We start from the raw sequence: 27,425 nt of genomic DNA, 5'->3' as shown, positions 1-27,425 counted from the left end.
GGAAGAGAAGGTTAAAATTAATTTACTAATAACTGTTTTTGGAATATCAAGTGGAAAAATCAAGATTGGTTTGGAAACTAAAAAAAACAGCAAACTCTTCATGGAGAAAGCTACTCTTAGAATCCCAAGATAATTTCATAGAAAATATATATTAATATATGTCCTAAAATTAATTTTCAACCATCCAGCAAAATCATGAGAAAGCAGGTCATTAGGAATTTTACAGTATGAACTCCAAAGCCAGGGGGAAAAACAAACAAAACAAGAAAGAGTTAATAGAAAGCAAAAACCACATTTTAGGTCCTATCTTTCCTCCATTCTCCCAAACATCACAAGCTAAGGGCAAAATGTGAGTCTTTACTTGAAATTTTCAGTCATTTGCCACTGTTTTAAATATTAACATTACCTGAAACACTGATGTATTTTGGGGGGTCATGAAAATGACTGTGTGAGTGCAGAAAGACCATGCATATGATTAGCATAATAATAAGAAACGGGCACAAAGCTTGGGCTTGTCTTAACCTCTCTGACCTTCAGCGCTTCAGCTGGAGTTAGAGATGGTGCCGGGTTTTTAGACTTATTATGCAAAGGTAGGTAGAGAAGGCATAATTTCTTAAAATCATTGCCCTCGGAGAGTGACAAGGTGTAAATTTCCAAAATGTTTGAGATTTCCGTCCACCGGTTCTGATGTGTTGCAGTGCGGAGAGCCACGCTCTAGTTAAGGATTTATCTCAGGCGCTGAAGCCCCAGGCCAACGAAAGCATGCGCGCTGTGAAGGTGAAACACACAGTCTCCAAAGCTAAAGAGCCATCCACATCAATTTGCAGCCCGCTAAGTGGCATCAGCGGCGGGAGAGCTATTTACACTCCCTTTCCGGCCGAGAATTATGGTGCTGTAACCAGGAGGAAAGCAAGGGGAATTGAGGGGCTGCTCAGAAATATAATGGTCATTTATGGCTAAAGTACCCCCATAACAGTAGGCCCCTCGCTCTCCTCTGCAGCGGACTGGAGGAATTTGGGATGAAACGCATGCACACACAAACATAGCCCCCCTGGAGACCTTCTGCGACATACCCATTCATACTGAAGCACAGGATGGCAGATGGCCTTCGCTTTGCTTATCCAGTGGGGCAAAGCCAAGGGACCTTTCTGAGTTTTGTCCTTACTGCACAGTTGCGGATGGAGAGATCTCAGATCCCGACCCACCACTGACAAGTGCATTCTTACCTAACACATAAAACAAGTGAAGAAGGAGAGAATTGGGAGGAAGATAATTAGATCGTATTTAGCATGCAGTGGGTGAAACCACTGCATTTTGCCACAATGTAAAATATAGTAGTGCACTATCAAGGTAATAATTTGTTTTCGTGACAGGAAATCACACCATTATGTGTTGCCTCTGTATTATTTCTTAAATCAGGCTCTTTAATTACACGGATAAATTGTGTATGGAAAAATCCCACTTTGAAAATTTTATGCAACATGTCATCTTCCATCCTGTTAAATGTTGGAGTCTGTTCCTTTCTTATCTAAATGTTCCCTGATAGTAAGAGTTTACTCTTTCCTAGGTGACCAGGGTGCCTTCTGTGTATTCCCACAGACCTGCAGCCTTTCATTCAGGGATGACTCTATTCACTTACAGGAATAATGACACTTCTAGGCCTACCCTGGTCCCACTCCCAAATGTAGCTGTTCTAACTGGCAAGGTGCTTGGTAGCATCCATTTGGCTTTACCATGTATCCTTGTGGGAGAAAACTGTTTTTCTCTTCCAGTCACAACTGCATGAATGTTTACAGATGTCACAGAGCTAAAAAAAAAAAAAAAAAAGAAGAATTCAGTATGAAGTCAAGGTTATTAATATAAACGGCCCTTGTACTCTAATGTGACATTTGGGAAGCCCTGTCATACCTGCTTCAAATCCTAGCCAGGTACATCACCTTCCCTGGGTCTCAGTTTCTCCATCTCTGTAAAAGGATAATAGTAATTCATACAAAGAGTTTCTAAGTCTGCTAAGTCGCTTCAGTCATGTCTGACTCTGTGTGACCCCATAGACGGCAGTCCACCAGGCTCCCCTGTCCCTGGGATTCTCCAGGCAAGAACACTGGAGTGGGTTGCCATTTCCTTCTCCAATGCATGAAAGTGAAAAGTGAAAGTGAAGTCACTCAGTCGTGTCCGACTCTTAGCAACTCCATGGACTGCAGCCCACCAGGCTCCTCCATCCATGGGATTTGCCAGGCAAGAGTACTGGAGTGGGTTGCCATTGCCTTCTCCGTATACAAAGAGTGGGGGTTAAATAAACCATGTCAGTGAAGGACCAGTGCAGGGCCGGGTACAAAACTTGTGCTCATTACACTAGAGAATACTCGGATTATTAATGTATCCATATCCGCTTTTCAAAGCAGTGATTTGAAACCGTTCAGAAAGAAACTTCTCTTTGGATTTCTTTGTTTCCTAAATGGCCTATATCGTCACCTTGATGTTATTTACCAGTAACGAGATTAATACTATCCCTCCTTTTGAGCCCAGCAAGACAAAGAGATAATGTGAGAAAAGGTGTAAGTCTAGTGGCCAATGAGGCAACCTGAGGCATTCTGTCCTTTACTTACTATTTTCCAGCAAAGGATATGCCGATTCCATCTACATCTACCATCTAGTGACTGTTTATTTGTCTCTATAGCTGGATATCAATGTCCTGCAGTCAGAAAGGGATGGAAAAAGGAAATCTCCTGGAAGATGACTCCAGTGGAGAGCTGCAGCTGCTAAGTCACTTCAGTCATGTCCGACTCTGTGCGACCCCATAGATGGTAGCCCACCAGGCACCCCCGTCCCTGGGATTCTCCAGGCAAGAATACTGGAGTGGGTTGCCATTTCCTTCTCTGCCAGTGGAGAGAGTAAGCCTGAAAAGAAAGACTGGATCTTCCAACACAGTCATAATCCATGTGCCTAGTTTCTCACTCACATGGATTATGGTTGACCTTGCCCTTCAAAAGTCTTTGTGAACTTTTCAAAATGCGTGGTCCAGTTTGAAGATATTGAAGAACTGGATAAATACTGTGAAGGTAAAATGTAACTTCTACCCCTGCCAAATATTCTTCCCATTAACCAAGGAATCTGATTTCTTTCTCAGTCATGGTCTTTTCTGATAAACATAATCTATTCCATATTAGTAAAGCTAGGAAGAATTACATTGCTAGAAGTACGGAGGAAAAAAAAAAAAAAAACTAAGTTAACCTTTAGAAAACCATAAGCCAAGGAAAGCACATGTTTAAAAATGAAGAGTTTCTTTGGCCTTGAGTATGTGTGTATGAGAGGAACTTTGGTCCCAAGAATTGGCAAACAAACAAAACTGTAATTGTACAAAGAAGTGAATGGGAGGTAAAAGCCAGAAGGTCCCCAAATTGTTAGACTTAGTTTTCAAACAAGAGCACAAGCTGAAATAGTGATTTTCAGTAAAGAATGAGAAGAGAGTGAGGATCTTTGTTTTACTCTCATGTTGGAAGTTCATTACTATGAGGGAATGTAGACTGTATTATCCTTGACAAGCAGACTGATTCTGACACAAGAACCAGAGCTAGAATGGAGCTTAAGTCCCCAGAGCAAAGGCTTGAAATATGGGGTCAGGACTCACCATAGAATACCAAAAAGGAGAGGAAAATATGCTGAGTGAAGTGAGAAAACAGAGCTGATCAATTTATGTCTGGGGAGACACCCCTCTCCCCCGCCAAGTTCCAGAAGAACTATCACACTGAGCAGTGTTTGCAATTAAGCAAATTTACTGTTTGAGGAGCAAGGAGAAGGCATCAGACAAAATCTGCTCAACACAAATGACCAAATAAAGACTCAGTAGTCAGGGTGTAAGCCTGCAAACCTCTATGGCTTGATGGATTTCTATTTTATTCCCCACCTATTACTTCTGGAGGTCTGCAATGCGTGAGTCAAACTCAGCCCGCCGTTTTTTTTGTACTCCTTGGGAGCAAAATGGTTGGGAAAAAATCAAAACAAGAATAATATTTTGTGATTCATGAAAATTATATGAAATTCAAATTTCAATGTCCATAAATTTAATTTTATTGGAACATAGCTAAGCCCATTTACTATTGTCTATGACTGAGTCCCAGTCTTGACTCAATTAACCTCTCTTTGCCTTCTGTTTGCTAACCTGTAAACATCAATCTCATTCCTGTCATTCACCAGCAGTAGGACCCTAGACAAGTTATTTAGCATCTCTTACCTCAGTTTTCCTACCGAGGTAAAACATTGGGGGATTAAATAAGGTAATATATAGAAGGCATGTGACACACAATCTGCTTGGTGGCTATGTTTGAAAATGTCAATTGCTCAGTCATGTCTAACTTTTTGAGACCCCATGGACTGTATCATGGACTGGACCCCACCAGGCTCCTCTGTCCTTGGAATTCTCCAGGCAAGAATACTGGAGTGGGTAGCCATTCCATTCTCCAGGGGATCCTCCTAACCCAGGCATCAAACCTGGGTCTCCTGCATTGCAGACAGATTTCTTACTGAGTCACCTTCTATTTTTAGTCCATCTTTCTTAAAAGATGATATGTCTTCACTTCATGGACAGGGGGTGCTTCCCTCATAGCTCAGTCAGTAAAGAATCAGCCTGCAATGCAGGAATCTGCTGGCTATGCAGGAGACACGGGTTCAATTCCCGGGTCCAGAAGATCCCCTGGAGAAGGAAATGGAAACCTGAAGATTTAAGCAACTGAGGGCAGGCCTATGTTTTATTCGTGGTGAAATCTCCCCTGAAAATGGCCTTCAAGTAGTTACTCAAAAAACTCAAAAAATTTTGATCTAATGAACTGAAATAACAGTGAGATTATAACCAATACAAAACAATGTTTATATGACCTGTGAAATACAAGTTGAAAATAAAATTGAATAGCTGTGGATAGAGAACATTGAAAATCACTCAGGAGTATTGTGTGACTAAAGGTAAGGTATTAAGTCTTTCTGATTTCATGAGCTCCCTAATTAACAAAGGAAGATACTAGACAGTAAATTAATGAAATACAATATGACTTTGGCCAAAAATTGACGATTAAATTGATCAAAGTAGGTCTTCCTTGGAAGGTTGCAAGTCAATTGTTGAGCTTCCAATGATTGTGTGGCACTTTAAAGATCAATGTGTTTCTCGGGCCCAGTAGGGAATCTTGACGGACACTGTCAGGCACAAAGCCCCTCATTCCTCAGCCTGAATGTCTCCCTCATACAACACTGGGGTCACAGCTGTGGTGTGTTCTTGGGCTTATTCTCCTCCTTTCCAGAAGAAAGTGAGTTTGGAGAACTTAACACAGACTTATTAAGAAGCATTGTTTTTTTAATTAGAAAGAATTATTTATTTACTCAAGATTACATAAGAGCCTCACATTCAACATTAGCCTGAGGGGCTGTCTAAAGACTGATGCACTGGGTACTCAAAGAGCAAAACACATAATCCAGAGTCCTGAGTACGCATTCAGTAATCTGATTGCACCTTTCCCATGATTGACCTCGTAAATTAAAATTTCGCACATCCAAGTTAGAATTTTCTGATATTTGGGTTTACATTGACTATCCCATCGTCCAAGTTTTTAGCTATCTTCCAGTTTATATCCTGCCAGTAGCTTCCTGTTGATCAGTAAAGACAAGGAGCCTGAAAAGAATGACGCTACTGTCAGCAGGAACTCCCGAGGAAACCTGGAATTGCTTAGACTTTTAAGATCTTGGCCTTAATTGGCCTTTTGATGTCTAGCTGGGAAGAGTTAAAAGCTCTTCAGTTTAGAAAAGAAGGAATGCTGTGTTTGGGACAGAAGAAGAACAGGAGTCAGGACAGCTGGGTGTACCGTCAATTCTGAGACGCCGAGGAAGAGCCTGATATGTCCCTCGGAGACTGTTTAGATTGTATGGAGAAAGTGTCATTGTTTTCAAAAGGATTTAGTTTCTTCATGTCATATTTCTTTTTAGAAAAAAAATTATTGATATACAATTGCTTTACAATGTGTTAGTTTCAGATGTACAGCAAAGTGATATATAAATATATATATAACTATTTCTTTTTTTAGGACTTCCCTGTAGCTCAAACAGTAAAGAATCTGCCTGCAATGCAGGAGACCAGGGTTCGATCCCTGGGTTGGGAAAATCTTCTGGAGGATATTTTGGCAATCCACTCCAGTATTCTTGCCTGGAGAATCCCATGGACAGAGGAGCCTGGCGGGCTACGGTCTGTGGGGTCGCAAAGAGTCGGACATGACTGAGCGACTAACACACACACATTTCTTTTTTAGATTCTTTTCCATTATGGGTCATTACACGCTGTTGAATAGAGTTCCCTGTGCTACACAGTAGGTCTTTGTAGTTTATTCTGTGTGTAGTAGTGTGCATGTGTTATACCCAAACTCCTCATTTATCCCACCTTACTTTCTCCTTCACTAACCCTAAGTTTGTTTTCTATGTCTGTGAGTCTATTTCTGTTTTGCAAATACATTCATAGCTATCATTTCTTTTTAAGATTCCATATATAAGTAATATCGTATGATCTTTGTCTTCCCTTCCTTCACTTAGTCTGATAATCTCTAGGTCCATCCATGTTGCTGCAAATGGTATTATCTCATTCTTTTTATAGCTGGTAATATTTCATTATGTATATATGTACCATATCTTCTTTATCCATTCATCTATCTATGGGCATTCAGGCTGCTTCCAAGCCTTGGCTATTGTAAATAGTGTTGCTATGAACATTGGTTTGCATGTATCTTTTTGGAATTGTAGTTTTCTCTGAATATATGCCCAGAAGCGGGATCACTAGATCATATAACTCTATTTTTAGTTTTAAAAGCAACTTCCATATGGTTCTCTGTAGTGACTGCACCAATTTACATCCCACCAACAGTGTAGGTGGGTTTCATGAGGATTAAAGAGCCAAAGTTCACCCGATTTCAGGAAAAAAATCCCCACAAAACAGAATAACTGATTTTTTTATATTTTCTAGAGAGTTTCTATGGTTCATTGCCCCTAGAGGTATGCCTAAAGGTTGAGAAATATACAATAATAATGAAAAGTGAGGTACTTAAACATTCATTAAGCCTGGATCCAAGCTAAGTTTTTTATATACAATGATCATTTAATCATCACAGCCTATAATGTAACTTTACATTACATTTTTACAGATGACTCAACAGAGGTTCAGAGGTGAGCAGATAACATACACAGAGCTTCTAAGTAGCAAAGCAGAGATTCAGATCTAGAATAATAGTCATACAATATCACCCTGGTCATAAGTGAACACATAACATTTATTAAATGCAAGTTTATATCTAATTATGAAACAGGAAGGAAGCACTCTTTTCTAATTACCAAAGCTGTCCATGTCCTAAGATTTTACAGGATGAAAGGTGACTGTGATAAATGAGAAAATTGTTTCTCTCTGAAGCTCTTTCCTGAGAAATAAAAATCCCCAAAGTAGGAAATTGTTACTAATTTTAAGGATAAAACATATTGTGGAGATTCACCTTGCTTTCGTATAACAGGAGATAGGATAATTTATTCCACTGTCTAGAAACATAAAATACCTGTATTCTTAAAATCACTGTCAACCCAAAAGAGAAAAGAGAATGCAAGTGAAAGTTAGTTTAAACTGAATTTAACCCCAGAATTGCGGTGCTTAACAAACTCTGAAAGTCATCGTGTACCAAATTTCATCTTAATCATGCATCCTTGTGTCTAAAAATATTTGACAATGATTCTTAGGACTGTTAGAGATGCCTCTTGAAAGAATACCGAGGATGCTTATTAAGCATTCACGTGTCTTAATCAATGCTTACTCTATTAATAAATGAGACTTCTGTTTATCAGAAATGGTCTTATGAGGCTATAGATTCTACCCTTTGTCTGTTAGAGGCTCTGAAAACATGAACACTTTCTTCTTCAATAAAAAGCAGACAAGCAGACATTTTAAAGCAGCTAAAGTGTTCTCCCTTTCCACATTCTATGTGGATAACAATACCTTCATAATTAAAGTACTATTATTACTATTTAATTGTCTGTTTCATTGTTTAATGAATAGGAACTAGTTAATTATGGTGATAGAGAAAGACAAAGGACAGTTTTCCAGTGTGGGGGGCTTGGGCGGGGGGGGGGGGGGGGGGTGCAAAGCTCTAGTTTTTACAATGTGGGCTGCAAATTGCTTTATTTGTACTTCTGAGCATCAGAACCTAGATTCACACATCCTTGTCAAATTATGAATATCTTTCAACATGATTTGAAAATGTGTTTAACAATTTTTTCTAATTGTGCATATTTAAATGATATTACATTTATCTCTGGCTAGATTAAAGTGGTTCGTCCAGATTCATTCATCAAGCAATGCTGAGCGTCAAAGGGCCACAGCATCTTTTTAAACCCTCCTCGTGAGGACAGTTTTCAGGTACAATGAGGTCAAGGACTCAAAAAAAGACACTGAAAGAACAAAGTGGATCTAACACTGATAAAATGCACCCTGGCTGACTGTCTACACTGGAGCTTGAATGTAACTCACTGTGGTTCTGCAGCCCCTGAATAGGACCTGGATTTTGATGCACATGTTGCCTCGTTACCTCTACCACAAACACTACAGTCTTACCCATGGAATTTCATGTTGCAGGTTCCATACTGAATGACACCTTACATTTGTATAGTGTATAGCAGTTTTCAAAAGTACTTTAATACCTATTGTTTTATTTGATTGTTACAGACTGTGAAATATGCAGTTCAGGTATTATATACATCTCACAAATTAGGAAACACAGTCATTGAGGTTGAGTGGTCTGTCTTGATCTTATGGCTAATAAGTGGTAGAGATGCATCACTGCAGCCTCTAGAAAGATGGTTCATTATATAGAGGAGTTGTCAGCATGACTTTAACATTTTGCTAAAGCAACAAAGCAGAGAAGGAGTGGTCCCTGGTCTGATGGAGTGCCTGCCTTGGGAGCCTAATCATCATGCAAAGAGGTGTTGAAAGTGCTCCGGGTGGTGATAGACAAAACTTTGTTGAAATGTGCAAACATAACTCAATGCGAAATTGTCCTCTGATGGAGACTCAACCCCAAATAAACGTACCTAGGCTGAATTTGTTATCAGATACAGAAGGCTACTTCTGGTTAAGAGATGTGGAGACTAGGTAACAATTCTGAAAAATATTGAGGGAAAAAAGTATTAATTCTATTATTCAGGGGAGAAATAAATTCTGTAAACATAAAAATAAAATTATAGTTCTCTACTTTTCCCCCTGAGTGACACATTTGAAATGTCACCGGTAAAGATATACACCCAAGCCCACCACCCTCTGTATTCTGTCTCTCAAAGCTTTCACCATTGCCAACTCATACCTTGTCCTGTTTCTACACCCAGGCTAAAAGTAACACAAGTCATACTAACTAGGTGTATCTGAGTCTCCAACATGAGCAAATGCCAATAATGGGCAGAGAGAGTTTGGTACAAGCCCAGCAGCATAGCAGGTACATAGAATGGAACATTTTTAATTAGAGAATCTTGCACATTGTCAGTGTCAAGCATATGAATTTCTTCATTTAGCTGCAATCTCACAAAGAAAATATGTGAAATTTTTTGTACTTATTGATCTCCACAGGGTTTTCATCTGGTGTCTTCTTTGGACCTATGCATACTTGTGCTTAATATTGATTTTAATATGTTTCTTTGCTGCTAAAAAAGTTTGTTATTGTGTTTTCTGTGTAATAATAAATATGAGATTGGAGGTTTCATATTGATTGTGCTCCACTCCTGCCAAATTCCATCTGTAGAAAGTATATTTCTATCCATGTTTGCTCCCTCTGTGCTGACCCTGAGCTTTCCTAGTGGCTCATTGGTAAAGAATCTGCCTGCCCAGCAGGAGACATGAGTTTGATCCCTGGCTCAGGAAGATCCCCTGGAGAAGGAAATATTCTTCCTTCAGTATTCTTGCCTGGGAAATCCCACAGACAGAGGAACCTGATGGGCTATAGTCTATAGAGTCGAAAAAGAGTCAGACATGACTTAGTGACCGAACAACAACAACAGCCCTGACCCCACTCTATTAAACATTAAGAATTCATAGATGGTGTTTCCAGAAATCCCTCAAGTCTGAGAAGAGGTGAAAATTATGTTGCATGGGATTTTTTAGAGAGTTGAGGATTAAAATAAGATTTTGATGACTTTCTGGCTAATCCTGACGATACATGAAAATCAATTTTAGTGGCACTATTATAACTTTTCTTATATTATACAGTTTGTTGTATCCTACAAACAACTTAGGCAAATAAAATGAGCTAACATTGTGGAGATATATAAGGCTTATGGAGATGGTGGGTGTTACTTGAATCTAAATATATATTCCCTAAAAATTGATGTTCCTAGTTACAGCCATACCTTTAAAACATTCATAACACCAGTTACCAGATGCATTCATATCTGTTGACCAAGCACTGGAATATTGACTCTGTCAACTCAAGATAAAGAAGCAGAGATAAGAATTATCTGTCTCCAATTATTGTAACTATTGCATCTTTATTTCCTTTCCTTGACTATTCTAAAACTTTAAGTAACCAGATTGGTGATAATTGGTCTTCGATAAGTAACAACCCATATGAATGCTCCATGAATCACAGAAACAGGTAAATTCAGACAATATATGGATATTGAGATATGAGGCAAGCTATCAAGGAAGATTCAAAGTCCTAGCCAAAAGTAAGTTCACATCAGGAAAAAGCAACAACAGGACTTCATATGGATAAGACACAACCTAGGAAAACTGAGAGGTAGCTTCCAGAAAAGCATCCACTTCTGCTTCATTGACTACACCAAAGCCTTTGACTGTGTGGATCACAACAAACTGTGGAAAATTCTTAAAGAGATGGGAATACCAGACCACCCCGACCTTCCTCCTCAGAACCTGAATGCAGGTCAAAAAACAACAGTTAGAATGGGACAAGGAACAATGGACTGGTTCAAAATTGAGAAAGGAGTACGTCCAGGCTGTATGTTGTCACCTGGCTTATTTTACTTATACACACAGCACATCATGCAAAGTGCCAGGCTGGATGAAGCACAAGCTGGAATCAAGATCACCAAGAGAAATATCAATAACCTCAGATATGCAGATGACACCACCCTTATGGCAGAAAGCGAAAAGGAACTGAAGAGCCTCTGGATGAAAGTGACAGAGGAGAGTGAAAAAGTTGGCCTAAAACTCAACATTCAAAAAACTAAGATCATGGCATCCAGTCCCATCACTTCATGGCAAATAGATGCGGAAACAATGGAAACAGTGACAGACTGTATTTTGGGGGGGCTCCAAAATCACTGCAGATGGCAACAGCAGTCATGAAATTAAAAGACACTTATTTCTTGGAAGAAAAGCTCTGACAATCCTAGACAGCATATTAAAAAGCAGAGACATTACTTTGCCAACAAAGATTCGTATAGTCAAAGCTACGGTTTTTCCAGTAGGCATGTATGGATGTGAGAGTTGGACCGTGAAGAAAGCTGAGCTCCGAAGAATTGATGCTTTTGAACTGGGGTGTTGGAGAAGACTCTTGAGAGTCCCCTGGACTGCAAGGAGATCCAACCAGTCAATCCTAAAGGAAATCAGTTCTGAATGTTCATTGGAAGGACTGATGCTGAAGCTCAAACTCCAGTACTTTGGCCACCTCATGCGAAGAGTTGACTCATTGGAAAAGACTCTGATGCTGGGAAGGACTGGGGGCAGGAGGAGAAGGGGGCGACAGAGGATGAGATGGTTGGATGGCATCACCGATTCAACGGACGTGAGTCTGAGCAAGCTCCAGAAGATGGTGAAGGACAGGGAAGCCTGGCGTGTTGCAGTTCATGGAGTTGCAAAGAGTCGGACACGACCGAGCAACTGAACAACAAAAACAAGGCCGAGCCAGAGGCCTGAGAAGAAAAGAAAGAAAGAAAATACTTTGTTGCTGTTATTCAGTGGCTAAGTCACTAGGTTAAATTTCATGGGTATTTATGACAGAAATACTTGCTGCCCCAAAGACCTTGTTGTTCTGAAAGGGATGAAATTGAAAAGATAGGAGAAGAGGGTTAGAAAAACAGGAAATGGGAACAGGGAAGAAGCACAGGCTCCCTGCTGGAAGAAAGGTCACGTTAGCAAGTCAAATAAGGAGCCATGCAAGATGAGGCACATTCACAGCATGACCCAACGCTTGGCAGAGAGGAACCACCAATCAATCAACACGTTTTCCCCTAAATACTTACTTTATCCAGTGTTGTAAAGATGATGAAGGATATACAGCTAGAAAGGCATGGTCCCTGACTATAGACGCTTGCAGTTGTTGGTAGATGTAAAGAAAGAATATGTGTATTTGGCCCAAAAGAGCTGGAGGAAGGGCATCAGTGTGGTAAGAGGGATCCGTGGTCCTGGCACTGGAAGATGAGAGAGTGCCTCACAGTCTGGGATGATGAAGGAACTTTCCCATGGATGAATAAGGAAGGTAGCCCTAAACACCTTGCAAGATGCTTTTCTACAATATCCTGATGTGATAGGATATTGTATAAGATAATAGGATATTATCTATTCTATAAGATAGGATATTGTATGGCTATCATGATAAGATAACCTGCATCTTAGGGTACAGGTTAATATTAGGAGTAGGTAGAAAGAAAAATAAAAGAAGGTGATGGAAATTTTCTGGATACAATTATAACTGTTGCAGTAAAAACAAACAAACAAAAAAAAGATTTCAAATTCCAATGCTTTTTAGAAACTATTTGAATAAAGCATAACTAGGGTTTGGATAAAGAGCCAACAGTCCCCTCCCCCAAACCTCATCTCCAAGTTGGTCCGTTGCACCAAAAGGTGTTAACCAACTTGAATTGGTTAATGAGATAAAAACCTGGAGCTTAAAAATAGTTTAAGATGCCCAGAGTTGATGGTGCCCCAGACGCCCTGAAAAAACAAACACAAACCCTGTTGGAAGGAATGTCTTCTTCAGTAAAGCTTCAAATAGTTCCCATAAATAAAATCCTAATGAAAACAGTGTATTATTTTAGAAATTACAGCACGCACGAAAGACAAAGTCATATAACCAAGAGTCAGGAGAAACTCAACAGTGGATTAAAATATGAAGAAATATCAGATATTGGAATTATCAGACACAGAACATAAAACAGATATAACATGCTTTAATAAGACAGAATTTGAAATGTGACAAAAGAAGAAGCCATAAATTTAACCAAAAAGATTTGAAAACTAGCCAAATAACATTTTAAGAAATAAAATGTTAATAAAAATAATATAAGAAGGTGGAAATATTATACTATAAATGAAAAGTAACATTAAAATAGGATAATACAAAGTACAATTTATATATACTTTTTAATTTTGAAGATATAAAAATTGAAATTAAAGCACCTACTAATTTTTAAGCTATTCTAGATCCTGCTGAAAAGATAGTTAGTAAGCTGGAAGATGGAGCTGAAGGAATTATTCAACATATTGTGGTAGAGACAACCCAGATGGAAAACAGGGAAGAGAGAATAAGAGTCATAAAGAATGAGGAGGTCTAAAACGTATCCTCAGATTCAAAGAAAAGAGGCAGAGAGATAAAGAAAGGCAATATTCAAAGAAAAATAGCTGAGAATTTTGTATAATTGATAAAAGGCTAAAATGTGTTATTCTTCAAGCTCAATAACTATCAAGCAGGATAAATAAAAATAAATCTAGTTATATTAAAATAAAGTGGAAGAAGACAAAAGGCAAAAAATTCTGAAGAGTAGTAAAAAAGAATAGATTGCATGTAAAATACTGACAAAGATTCTCTTTCTAAACAGAAACAACAGAAACCAAAAGGCAATAGGATACCATCAAAGTATAACAGAAAAATAAAGTCAGCTTAGATTGCGAAGCTTCCCTTAAAGAGCAAGGTTGAAATAAAAACAAGTTTAGACAACAAAGTAATAGCATTCTCTACAGAAACTTCTAAAGGCAGTAGGAAAAAGATTTCAGAAGGATGATATGATATACAAAAGAATGGAGCGCAGATTGGTAAACACGTATCTGAATTCGAATATATATGCATTTATATAAAATGTCTAATTTGTGAAGTTACAAAAACAATAGGTAGCTGTCTAATGTGAAACTAACTATAGTATCAGTGAGGTGGGAAAGTTAAAGCAATGTAAGCTTCATGTATTAATCCAGGGACAGGTAAACATATGCTGATTAAGTTTAGATTTTGTTAGCATAGCTATGAGTTATAAAAATTTTAAGAGTAATTATAACATACAGAAATTGAAATAAGAGTAATAATATGATCGCTTGTAAAAAATTCAACCAATCAAGAATGGAAAAGGAAAGAAAAGAAAGAAAAAGACAACTGTAAAACACGAAATAGGAGTTTCCCTGGTAGCTCAGCTGGTAAAAGAATCTGCCTGCAATGCAGGAGACCCTGGTTTGATTCCTGGGTTGGGAAGATCCCCTGGAGAAGGGAACAGCTACCCACTCCAGTATTCTGGCCTGAAGAATTCCAAGGACTGTATAGTCCATGGGATCGCAAAGAGTCAGACACGACTGAGCAACTTTCACTTAACTTAAAACACAAAATAGCGTTCTAGAAATAAATACAAATACAGCACTAATAATTAGTGTAATGAGATTTTAGACACAAAAAATTGTAGAAATAGATGTAGATATAAACATATACATAGCTCTCCAGCTGTATCCTGTTTATAAGATAAACATTCAAAACATTAAGACACAGAAAAGTTGAAAATATAAGGATGAAAAACTTATACAAGGCAAATGCTACTGAAAGGAGATCATTAACAATGTTATTAATTTAGCAACACTGTCTCAAGAAGAATGAAAAAAATCTTAAAATATCAAATAACAAATAAGTTAAATAGTTAAAATTCATCTACAATATAATCAAGAAGCAAGTCATTCTAGGTTTCAATAAACTTCCATATAATAAACAATAAGAGAAACTCCCCAATATTTTTCATTAAATAGCAAGAAAACATTCAACATGAGAAAGAAAACCAAAAGCTAAATTAATTCCTAAATAGAGCTGTAAAGATATAAGCAAAATACAAGCAAAACAAATCTACCAGTGTATAAAAAGATAGTTCAACATACCCAAATTCATTTTATACTAGGAATGAAGGTTTGGGTTACTATGGGCAAATCTATCGATTAGTGTAATTCATCACATTAATATCAATAAATTAAAGGTGAAAAAACATATTTAAGTAAATGCAGGAAAAACATATCACTCATATCACTAATCCTACTAAAACCCATGCGAGAGAGAGATTATCCTCATTTTGTCAATAAATAAATCAATAGTAAGTAATAATAAAAACAGACCTCTTTATCAAGTGCTTGTTTTAGGCTATCAATAATTTGCAACTCGTATTTTATCCATCATAACAATCCTAAAGCAATGTGCTATTACCTGTATTTTACAGCCCTGTTATTTCTGCACTTAGTTTTCACCAGCTTGAGTTTGAAACAATGTTGTTCTTGTACTTTCTCTGCCCAATTAGAATCACTTAATTAAAATAGTTTGCTTCAGTTATATCTAACACAGAGCGACGAACACCAAGATTTTTTTCATTAGCCCTGGGTCTAATTTAAAACTGTTTCTAATTATGAAGAAAGGCTGAACATGTAAATTTGTCATATGCGTATATGCTGTCTTATAAGACGGCGGTTTTTGCTATTCTTATTATTTTCTAAGTATTTCTGCATAGTAGGTTATTGATTTCCCTTTACAAAAAAGGGAGGCACTGAATTGTGCACAAACATCCATATGAATTTCATCTCCTTACACTTGTATCCTATTATAATCTTTCAGCCCATAAAGTGAATGCATTCAAATGTAGAATATAAAAGTTTTTTCCATAGATTATTCCTTCAACAATGATATCTTAATATGAATGACAAACGATAAGAAATAAAACTAATATCCATAACATTTAAAGAATGTAAGACCTTCAGGAATTTATCAATGTTTGAAATGGAAGACTTTATTTTAAAGCTACACTGTATGAACATTTCATAATAAAAAGGAATATGAACCAAGAAACAATGACCACATTGTATTTTTAGAAATACAACGTAAGCAGGTATTTTCATGTTTATGTTCCTAGGTTACAGAGAAACCTTGGCATTTAAACAAAATTCTTTCAAGTGTTATAGTTCATTTTTTCTTATGTATAAAAGCAAGCCTAAAACCTTTCTGAAATTGTTTCTTTTGTGCATGCGTGTGTGTGTGCACACACATATATTTTCCAAAGTAGTGACTAATCTTAACACATCTACTCGACCTTCTGTGTCTGCTGAATGCTTTTATGCTTTTCTTGCTCCTGGGATGTTACCAAGCTTTCAAAATCTTACTCAGGTGATGTGAAGAATTAAAAAAAAAAAAAGTTATATATATCCTTTCATGGCTGCCCCCGTAATGTGCAACACAGAACATCACTTAGGATTTAAGGTCCCATAAAATAGAAAGCTTGCTTAACCCCTTGACTGCTCAGTGCACATAAGTTGCTGCACCCTGTGAGATTGGAATTTTATGAGTGTTCAAAGCTGAGGTGTTTCAAGCTTCAGTAGCATATATTCGTTCTGTTATGGTAACCCAGGTCAAAAGCAGCAGCAGAGTTTCTTCCCTCGATTTTCTTTGTCTTTGAAAGTGTTCATGGAAATTGCAATTTTGAAAATCAGAATGCCTGCAGACAGATAATAGTCTAGTAAATCAGTCACAAGAAATAGAAAGTATATGTTTTGCTGTGTGGAACAAAATAAGAGTGAATTCATTTCCAAAAGTATCAGAATAGTGACTTTCTTGTTGTTGTTTTTTAAATGGCATGAACAGAGTGTAATGTATAGAACTTAAAAGGGAACAGAAATCAAGTCTGCTGTGTGCTTAGTACTGTACAAGTTTTATCCGCCTTGGCTAGAAAAGGACCCAGATATGGATACACCAGGAACGTGGGCACGTTTGGACATCACGGGGCTATCCTAGGAGGGAAGGAGAAGCTGAAATTAACTGACCGAGTAGACAGGAATCGTGGGGGAGGATGAAGCCGGGACTGTGAGCCACTCTTCAGCTGGGGCTCCCAGACCGACCTTTGGAATGGTTTAGCCTTCTCTCTGAAGATACAGTTTGACTATACAAAAGCCATCATGAGCTGAATTTGTTTTGTTATCTTTAGATATAGTTATTTCTATTTAAAAAGTCATTGCTCTACACCACCCTAACTCATAGTGCTAAGTGGTGGGTATGTGTGTGTGTGTGTGTGTGTGTGTGAGATAAATAAGAAGTAGTGATTTCCCCCAAGAAATTTGAGCATTCTGATAGGAGGGGTATGAAATCTATGAAAGCAATTATAATACAGGGCAAAACTTAAATGTAAAATAGAACATAGTAATAAAATATAAATATAGTAATAGCCGCATTTGGACGAGGCTCATTTATGGTTTATGAAACACTCCAACCTCTATCATTTTATTCGTACTTCACAACAATCCTGCTTAGTAGATCTGGTCTCAGGGAGAACTGAAGTTCCAAGAGCTTGAGTGACCTTTAGGAGATCACCCAGTCTGTAAGCCTCAGAGGTGGAACTAAGAACCATTCATCTTACTTCCAGGCCAGTTTTCATGTAATTACACGAAGTGGCTGACTTGTACTGATCACATATTCAGCACTTCACTTTCCTCACAGCAAAGGCGTGCCACACTGTGGAATGGAGAGAGACCAAGACAGAGGGAGAGAGAGGGCAAGCAGAGTGAAGGAGAGAAGGGCATGGGGGTGAGAAAGATAAAGTAGTCTGCACACAGGAACCCCATCCTGCCCACCGACCAAATATCCTAGGGCACCTCCAACTCTATTTAATTTCATATGTGTTTCATCCTCAAAACATTCTCCCCTGCCTAAGATTTCAAAATTTCTAGATGAAGCATTCTTTGTCTAAAGTTGTTATTTGCCTTGGACTACCTGAAGGCTAGACCAGTCTTCCATTTTATCTAACTCTATTCACACCCTGAATTATTTTTATCCTCTAGACTTCATGTCTTGCACTGGAATTAGGTTGATGAGAGAGATATGTAAACTTTTCCAGGCTTTTAAGAGTCTATATCCCTATTCTGAAATTAGAAAGCCTCATTTTTTAAATTCCAATATTTTCAAAAGAGATAATTGTTAAAAAGTTATAGTAAACATAGCTTGTTTATAAGATTAGAAGCTCTGATCACCTAAAGTATTTGATGGTTATGAAAATTGAGTCATTTACATGTATAAGCCTTTTATTTAATAAACTCATGACAAAATTAGAAACTGTAAGATATTAATGCTTGCAAATTTGAGGATAATATTAAGTAAAACATTGAAACCTCATTTTTAATTCTTAATTTAATGAAGACAATACACATGCCCCAGTTTTTATTAAATAGATAACAATGTGCTGTGAAAATTGGAACCCATATTATAAAAAGTGAATTAAATTCTGAGTGATGAATTCTTTCTTTGGAAAGTCTTTGACTTTAGAAGGTGCCTGGAAGATGTTTTTCAGGAGAATGACTTTGCGTAGCAATGTTCTGCCTTAGGGCACGTGGGATCTCAGTCCATGCCCTCTGTAGTGGAAGAACAGCGTTCTAACCCTTGGACCCCCAGGGAAGTCCGCAGACCTAAAGAGTCATCTTTATGAATGAAGTGTCACTGCTTTGAAGATGTTAACAGCTTCTGCACCTTGGGAAAATTTTTGGTTAATGGATTACCTTTTAATAAGAGGTAGGCTTCAGTCCATGGGGTGAAGAAAAGGACATGACTGAGCGACTTCACTTTCACTTTTCACTTTCATGCATTGGAGAAGGAAATGGCAACCCACTTCGGTGTTCTTGTCTGGTGGGCTGCCGTCTATGGGGTCGCACAGAGTTGGACACGACTGAAGTGACTTAGCAGCAGCAGCAGCAGCAGCCAACTTCTGACTGGAATCAATATCAATCCCAACCAGAGAGCTCAGCAAGAGTTTGATTAGCCTTCATGGTTCCACCTCATGATTTCATAAAACAGGTCTCTGAAAGTCAAGTCAGTGGCTCCCAGTTTGCTGCTGGCTCAGCATTTTGTGACTTCCACATCACGTGCGTCAATTCCACTCACTTCCTGTGCCGCACAGCCGTCACTACTCCTGAGAAGGCAACACTGCTGGAAGAGCACTTCAGGACTGTGGCGGAAAGGCTCATTCACACAGGAAAAAGAACGTGAAACTGGAAGCCTCTAATGATGAAGATGGTGTTGCTTTGGCTAAGCCTTTCTTTTGCAAATGGTTAGTCAAGGCACATGTTCTGAACTTGACAGCTGTGCTAGAACACATGGAAACAAAACCTTGATTTGTCCTTGTGAACAAAAGAGCTGGAGATTTCTCCTCTATTTTCCTGTTACTTTTGTTCGTCTAGCAGGCCAAGCCATCACTGGAACACAATGGAACCTTGTTCCACTGGGTTGAAAATTGAACTGAGATTTATTTGAAATGATAATTTGTTGTCCCTTATGTCCAAGAATTGGGAAGCTTTACAACTAAATTTGCATTTTTCAGTTTTTTCAGGAAATATGTCTGGACCCAGTACAAAATCTAGAGCAAGTCTGAACAATGACGCAACTAGACCAAGGAGAGATGTGTCACTAAACAAGCAAATAAATTACTTAGAGCAAAAGAAGAAAACAAAGAAGGTAATTTAGAAACAAATTACCTAATTTGATTATATAAATTGGCCTGAAAGTAAAACCCTATAAATCAGAGTTACACTGTAGAGAAAGTTGTTATAATTATTATTTTTAATTTGCATGTCAAATAGAAAGGGGTCGATTGCTGTTTCTTAAGATTCTGCCAATAGAACTAACATCCTGAGCCTTTTGGCAACACACTGAAAAAAGACAAAAGAAAACTGAAAGAATCTGAGGGTTCATCAGGCAGATTTATTTTAAAGATCTGAAAAAGTGACTCCCCTTTTGAATCTTATGAAATGTTTGACACCCTGTATTTGAAACCTTTGTTTCAGGCTTACTGCATGTGCTTGTGGCATGTTTCTCTTCAACTTGCACCTGTTATTTTCTGGATGGATGACTTGCAGAGAGAATATATATGTTCGTTTACCTTTTAATGTTTGACTTGATTACTAATGTTCTTGCGTTGAGACAGTGTAACAAACGGAGTTCAAGTGCATCAGGTACTCATGCAGGCTTGCCAAGGTTGTGGCAGAGTAATACAGAACAAAGATCAGTCACACCCTGCATGCTAAGTGATTGTATTATGCTGTATAGAATATGTCTCTGTGTTCTTCGGCTGTTAATAGTCAGCTACTGTTTAAGCGACAAAGAAAAGCATGAAAGGAAAAGAGAGCAGCTAATCAAAATGTCGATATCGTTAGCTTATGAATTTGTTACATATAACATAGTAGAATATACTAGACACACCAGACTCAACAGCCAGATATTTAATCAAGACTTTTTTGGAAAGTACATTAAAGAGTTGGGTACTTTTTGGGTGATTCATTTTTCACTTGATTTATCCAATATGTTCATTGACTTGACAAGTCTCCCAAATAAAAACTGTCCAGAGAGAATAGCAGTATGTCTATTGCCTCTACGGTCTTAAAATTTAGTTTGTCAGATAGCAAAAGTGTATAGGCAATCCCTGCTGTTCTATATGGCTCGTTTTCCCACTCAGCTCATTCAAAGTGTCTAATTAGCAGTCACACTTATTTCTCATTGCCTTAACTCCTCAATCAAGGATTTCTGCTGAAGGAACCCTGCTGCTGGTGCTAGAATTAAAAAAAAAAAAATCATGAAACATATTCATGTAATCAGCCTATAAACACCACCTCTTCATCACCAAGGAAAAAAAGTATGATTATCCTTTCTCTCTTCCACATGTACTCCTAAGACTATCCTTATGTTACTTTCTCCTTTGATGTCTGATCTTGGTAATTCTTATGTCAAGATGGACATAGAGGAGAGGATAGAAGGAAGAAAAAAATGGAAAATCTTTAGGGTTAAGTTAATTTTCTATTGTCTGGAAATATAGGGCAAATATCCATCTATTCTTAAAGACATTTTCACTCTGTAAAAATACCAAATATGCCCAAAACAAATTACTGAAAGAATTAAAACTTTGAATGAAACAAGCAAAATTATATCTGTTGGCTATCTGTTGTTTAAACTTATGTGTTTTAAAAGTAGGTCAGATAGATTCACTTATTTAACAATAGTTAGCAGGGTCCATGTACCAGGCACTTTTCTAAGCGGTGAGCATAAAGAAGTGAGAAGAACGTGATCATTGCATTTAGAAGTTTATGAAAGAGACAGATGAGAAATAGGCAATTGAGAAATGTCTGTGAAAAGCACAAGGTATACTGGAAGATCTGGGAGAGACTCAAATCTTAAGAGCACATAGATATCCTAACAGAATTGACAGCCAACCCCTGTCCTAAATGAGTAAAATTTAATAAGGCAGAAAGAGAAGCACTTCTGGCATGATAAGAGTAACGACCTCTGAAAACCCACTCTTCCATTAAAGCAACAGGAACACTTGCAAAAATAGATAAAATGTTTAGAACTCTAGAAATTAACCAAATTAAATTTGGCTCACAACAATCTAAGGAGAATTATTCCAGAAAAGCAGCTGAATCTTCGTAAGAACTTCCCACAGGTGGTGTGGTGTTTTAACTTGGCCTCTCCCCATTCCCACCTCTGTAGCTCTGGAGCAGCCTTGAAAAGCAAGCAGGCTCACAACCACAGTAGCTGTGAAAGTCAGCAGCCTTGCAGGTTTTGGGTGAAGCTGAGTGGGTCAGTGGAGAAGGTGATGGCACCCCACTCCAGTACTCTTGCCTGGAAATTCCCATGGACAGAGGAGCCTGGTGGCTGCAGTCCATGGGTTGCTAAGAGTCGGACATGACTGAGCGACTTCACTTTCACTTTTCACTTTCATGCATTGGAGAAGGAAATGGCAACCCACTCCAGTGTTCTTGCCTGGAGAATCCCAGGGATGGGGGAGCCTGATGGGCTGCTGTCTATGGGGTCGCACAGAGTCAGACACAACTGAAGCAACTTAGCAGCAGCAGCAGCAGAGTGGGTCAGAGATCACTCTGTGCAACCACTTGCTGAAAACAATCAGCAGCAATTGTTTAACATTACAACTGCCCAAGGCAGTGATTCCTCTTGGAGCTAACAAGAAGCTTAGTAAAACATTTAAAAGAAACTAGGGAGTAAGAAGCTCAGCTGCTAAGTCACTTCAGTCGTGTCCGATTCTGTGCAACCCCATAGATGCTCAGAGAGAGCTTTTAAAACTTCCAGAATATTCCTGGAAATCTAGAAGTCCTTCCCTGTGCGTATACTCAGGGAAGACCTGGGAGTTTACTGATCTCTTATTTTTGACTGATCATGAAGCTCTGTGCAAACATGGGGAAATAAAAGGTGAGGAAGAGTTGGCAACTGCCGGCAAGTGCATTCAGCACAGACAAAGGACCACTCCACAAAACCTGGAAGACTTACTGGTTCTGTTCATTAGCTGACCACTGAAGCTCCAGTATTTTGGTCACCAGCAGCAAACAGCAGACTCATTGGAAAAGTCTCTAATGCTGGGAAGGACTGGGGGTAGAAGGAGAAGAGGGCTTTAGAGGATGAGATGGCTGGATGGCATCAGCAATGCAATGGACATGAACTTGAGCAAACTCCGGAAGATGGTGAGAGACAGGGAGGCCTAGCATGCTGCAGTCCATGGGGTCACAGAGAGTCAGACACAACTAGGCCACTGAACAACAACAACAGGATAAACAAGCAGAGACATTAGTGGCCACAAATGACAAAGAATACAGATCATAAAGAATTAGTCCAGGAAGGTCACAGAACAAAGAAATAGTCATTAAACAAATAACAACAACAAAAGAAAAACCCTGTGGAATGGGGAATAGACACGGGAGTTCCAAACTTATCATTTTATTATATACATATACATATTATACATAGTATTATATATAATGCATATTTTACATCATATCAGTTCAGTCCAGTTCAGTTGCTCAGTTGTGTCTGACTCTTTGCGACCCCATGAATCGCAGCACGCCAGGCCTCCCGGTCCATCACAAACTCCCGGAGTTCACTCAAACTCATTTCCATCGAGTCAGGGATGCCATCCAACCATCTCATCCTCTGTCGTCCCCTTCTCCTCCTGCCTCCAATCCCTCCCAGCATCAGGGTCTTTTCAAATGAGTCAACTCTTCGCACCAGGTGGCCAAAGTATTGGAGTTTCAGCTTCAACATCAGTCCTTCCAATGAACACCCAGGACTGATCTCCTTTAGGATGGACTGGTTGGATCTCCTTGCATTCCAAGGGACTCTCAAGAGTCTTCTCCAACACCACAGTTCAAAAGCATCAATTCTTTGGTGCTCAGCTTTCTTCACAGTCCAACTCTTACATCCATACATGACCACTGGAAAAACCATAGCCTTGACTAGATGGACCTTTGTTGGCAAAATAATGTCTCTGCTTTTGAATATGCTGTCTAGGTTGGTCATAACTTTCTTTCCAAGGAGTAAGCATCTTTAATTTCATAGCTGCAATCACCATCTGCAGTGATTTTGGAGCCCAGAAAAATAAAGTCTGACACTGTTTCCTCTGTTTCCCCGTCTATTTCCCATGAAGTGATGGGACCAGATGTCATGATCTTAGTTTTCTGAATGTTGAGCTTTAAGCCAAAATTTTCACTCTCCTCTTTCACTTTCATTAGGTAATTATATACAATTATAAGAGATGCAATATATAATGTGTAATTATACATATGTATATATATTATAGTAAAAGTCTTCCCAGGTAGCTCTATGGTAAAAGAATCTGTCTGCCAAGACAGGAGTTGCAGGAGATGCCAATTCGATCCCTGGGTCAGGAAGAGCCCCTGGAGGAGGGAATGGCAACTGACTCCAGCATTCTTACCTGGAAAATTCCATGGGTAGAGGAGCCTGGCCAGGTACAGTCCATGGGGTCTCAAATAGCGGGACACAACTGAGTGACAGAACACACATGCATGCACACATGTGTGTGTGCATTATATTATTTAAAATATTCATTATATTATAATATAATGAATTATTATAATTTAATTATATAATAATTCTATATAAATAAATATTTATATATAAATAATTATAATATATAATATCCATTATATTATTTAAAATATTCAAATCTCAACAAAAAGTTACAAAATATGCAAAGAAACAGGAAAATATGGCACATAAACAGAAAAAAAGCAATCAATAAAAAATGTCCCTGAGGAAGTCCAGATATTGAACAAACTAAAAAAAGACTTCCTAAATCAGATATGTAAAATATGATTAAAGAATTAAAGGAATACATGTGTGAAAAAAATCTTTTAAAATGTGAGAATTCTGTCTTACCAAACAGAGAATATCATTAAACAGATAGAAATTATAGAAGTAACCAAACAGAAATTCTGGAGTTGAAAATTACAATAGCGGAAAAAAATCACCAAAGGTGTCAGCTGCAGATTTGAAATGTCAGAATAAAAAAATAGCCAATTTGACCATATTTCAATTGAGATCATACAGTTTAAGCAATTAAAGGAAAAATTAATTTAAAAATGAACAGAGTGAAATAATATCAAACATACCAATTACATGGATAATGAATGAGAGCCCCATAAGCAGAGAGGGGGGGAAAAAAGCAGAAAGACTATTTGAAGAAATAAAGACCAATAGCTTCTTAAATTTGATGAAAATTTTTAATCTGGACATCTGAAGATCTCAGAATACACAAAGCAGGATAAACTGAAAGAGATCCATACTTGTACCTCTCAAATTGTCAACAAACAAATAATCTTGAAATCAGCAAGAGGGAAAATGTCCATCACAAACGAGAGATGTCTCATCAAAATAGTGGTGGCCAGAATGCAGTGGCAAGGAAATGTTCAAAGTGCTGTTACCCAAGCAACACTGTCTGTTAAAAGTGAAGAAGAAACTAAAGTACTTTCAAGTCAATAAAAATGGAGAGAATCCATCGTTAGCAGACAAACACTACAAGAAATACAGCCCTTCAAGGTGAAATAGAAGAAAACACTGGACAGTAACTAGAATCCACACGAAGAAATGGAGGGCGCCCAAGAAGTAACTGCATAGTGAGTACAAAGACAATGTAGTTTTGCTCCTAATGCTTCCCATCTATCTGATTTAAAAGACACCTGGATAAAGCGGTAATCCCAAAACTGTGTTGATCCATACGCAACGTACAAAGTGTAATCCTTATGATGATAAGGGTACAAAGCAGGGGGAAGGGATGAGAACAAAGTTTCTGTATGCTGTTCAAAGAAAGCTCATGTCAAGCCAAATTATAATAGATTGTTTTAAATTAAGAGGTTAATTGTAATCCCCTGAATAACAATTTAGAAAATAACTGAAGACAATATAGTAAAAGAAACAGAAGCAGATTAAAATGGTACATATAAAAATGTCTCATTGACACAAGGAAAGCAATAATAGAGAAATATCTATCTGCATGTTTTCCAGCCACATTGGGATGAATTTAGAAGTAAATACCCAAATGAAATTTTGAAAATACAGACATAGGAGAAAATTAACCAACATTCATGCCTCTGAGGGGAGAGCTGAGAACCCAGAGGGCAGAGTCATGATTCCACAGAGCTGTCCTGAACGCCAGAGGATTACTCCCAACGTTGAAATCTCACTAAGTTTGCCCAGTTGGATCTCTAAATTGTGTGGGACCAGTGACTTGAATTTCTTTCCATTTTCTCCTTCATTGAACCGGAATGTCTATAACTATTATTCTATGCCCACTCCAACATTGTATTTTAGGGGCAGATAACTTTTCTTTTTTCATTTCACAGGTTCACAAATAGAGAGGAATTGCGTGCAGAATGGATTGCATCTAGAACCTTACCTACAGTGAATTTTGATAAACGATAAGATTTGGGACTTCTGTCCTTCCCTGGTGGCTCAGATGGGAAAGAATCTGCCTGCAATGCAGGAGACTCGGGTTGGATCTCTGGGTCAGGAAAATCCTCTGGAGAAGGGAATGGTGACCCACTCCAGCATCCTTGCCTGGAGATTCCCATGGACAGAGAAGCCTGACAGGCTGCAGCCCATGGGGTCACAAAGAGTTGGACATGACCGAGCAACTAACACTTTCTTTCACACTTTCACTTTCAAGATGATATTTAGATGAGATTTTTGGTCTTGTGTTGACCCTGTAATGGGTTGAAACTTTCAGGAGCTTGGGGTAAAGTGAATGCATTTTGCATTTGGGGTGCATGTGAATCTTCCAAGGCAGAGTGGGGGACTGTGGTAGGTGCACTAATAGCCTCACAAAATTTTCCATGCCCTAATCCCTATAACTTGTGACTGTGTTACCTAACATGGCAAAAGAGACTATATATTCAGTTCAGTTCAATTCAGTCCTTCAGTCATGTCCGACTCTTTGGGATCCCATGAATCGCAGCATGCCAGGCCTCCCTGTCCATCACCAACTCCCAGAGTTCACCCAGACTCACGTCCATCGAGTCAGTGATGCCATCCAGCCATCTCATCCTCTGTTGTCCCCTTCTCCTCCTGCCCCCAATCCCTCCCAGCATCAGAGTCTTTTCCAATGAGTCAACTCTTCGCATGAGGTGGCCCAAGTACTGGAGTTTCAGCTTTAGCATCATTCCTTCCAAAGAAATCCCAGGGCTGATCTCCTTCAGAATGGACTGGTTGGATCCCCTTGCAGTCCAAGGGACTCTCGAGAGTCTTCTCCAACACCACAGTTCAAAAGCATCAATTATTCAGCGCTCAGCCTTCTTCACAGTCCAACTCTCACATCCATACATGACCACTGGAAAAACCATAACCTTGACTAGACAGACCTTTGTTGGCAAAGTAATATCTCTGCTTTTGAATATGCTATCTAGGTTGGTCATAACTTTCCTTCCAAGGAGTAAGTGTCTTTTAATTTCATGGCTGCAGTCACCATCTGCAGTGATTTTGGAGCCCCAAAAAATAAAGTCTGACACTGTTTCCCCATCTATTTCCCATGAAGTGATGGGACCAGATGCCATGATCTTCATTTTCTGAATGTTGAGCTTTAAGCCAACTTTTTCACTCTCCACTTTCACTTTCATCAAGAGGCTTTTTAGTTCCTCTTCACTTTCTGCCATAAGAGTGGTGTCATCTGCATATCTGAGGTTATTGATATTTCTTCCAGCAATCTTGATTCCAGCTTTTGTTTCTTCCAGTCCAGCGTTTCTCATGATGTACTCTGCATGTAAGTTAAATAAGCAGGGTGACAATATACAGCCTTGACGTACTCCTTTTCCTATTTGGAACCAGTCTGTTGTTCCATGTCCAGTTCTAACTGTTGCT

The sequence above is a fragment of the Bos taurus genome, chromosome 9, assembly GCF_002263795.3.
Source record: "Bos taurus isolate L1 Dominette 01449 registration number 42190680 breed Hereford chromosome 9, ARS-UCD2.0, whole genome shotgun sequence".
Taxonomy (NCBI): domain Eukaryota; kingdom Metazoa; phylum Chordata; class Mammalia; order Artiodactyla; family Bovidae; genus Bos; species Bos taurus.
Note: the sequence above shows the minus strand (reverse complement) of the source record.